This window comes from Mustelus asterias, unplaced genomic scaffold (assembly GCF_964213995.1).
Source record: "Mustelus asterias unplaced genomic scaffold, sMusAst1.hap1.1 HAP1_SCAFFOLD_1812, whole genome shotgun sequence".
NCBI lineage: Eukaryota > Metazoa > Chordata > Chondrichthyes > Carcharhiniformes > Triakidae > Mustelus > Mustelus asterias.
Window position 1 is genome coordinate 2,575 of NW_027591757.1, and position 1,287 is coordinate 3,861.

Sequence of the window (1,287 nt, forward strand, 5' to 3'; positions counted from 1 at the left end):
TGGAAAGGCGGCGGCTAAGAGGGGATCTTATTGAAACATATAAGATGATTAGAGGTTTAGATAGGGTGGATAGTGATAGCCTTTTTCCTCTGATGGAGAAATCCAGCACGAGGGGGCATGGCTTTAAATTGAGGGGGGGTAGTTATAGAACCGATGTCAGGGGTAGGTTCTTTACCCAGAGGGTGGTGAGGGATTGGAATGCCCTGCCAGCATCAGTAGTAAATGCGCCTAGTTTGGGGGCGTTTAAGAGATCCGTAGATAGGTTCATGGACGAAAAGAAATTGGTTTAGGTTGGAGGGTCACAGTTTTTTTTTTAACTGGTCGGTGCAACATCGTGGGCCGAAGGGCCTGTTCTGCGCTGTAATGTTCTATGTTCTATGTTCTACTGTGTTTACCCCAGTCCAACGCCGGCATCTCCACATCATGACTGGGAAACTTGCGGAGAGTAACTCACCTCCTGACTCCCCCCCCAAAGCCTGTCCACTGGGAAACCTGCGGAGAGTAACTCACCTCCTGACTCCCCCCAAAGCCTGTCCGCCATCTACAAGGACACAAGTCAGGAGTGCGATGGAACACTCTCCACTTGCCTGGATGAGTGCAGCTCCCAACAACACTCGAGAAGCTCGACACCATCCAGGACAAAGCAGCCCCGCTCGATCGACACGCTAACCACAAACATTCACTCCCTCCACCACCGACGCACAGTGGCAGCAGTGTGTACCATCTACAAGATGCACTGCAGCGACTCGCCAAGGCTCCTTCGACAGCACCTTCCAAACCCACCACCTCTACCACCTAGAAGGACAAGGCAGGGGGCAGCAGACACATGGGGAACACCCCCACCTGCAAGTTCCCCCCTCCGAGCCACTCACCATCCCGACTTGGAAATATATCGGCCGTTCCTTCACTGTGGCTGGGGTCAAAATCCTGGAACTCCCTCCCCAACAGCACTGTGGGTGTACCTACACCACACACGGGGACTGACTGATGTCCAATCACAATCCTGGAACTCCCTCCCTAACAGCACTGTGGGTGTACCTACACCACACACGGGGACTGACTGATGTCCAATCACAATCCTGGAACTCCCTCCCTAACAGCACTGTGGGTGTACCTACACCACACACGGGGACTGACTGATGTCCAATCACAATCCTGGAACTCCCTCCCTAACAGCACTGTGGGTGTACCTACACCACACACGGGGACTGACTGATGTCCAATCACAATCCTGGAACTCCCTCCCTAACAGCACTGTGGGTGTACCTACACCACACACGGGGGACT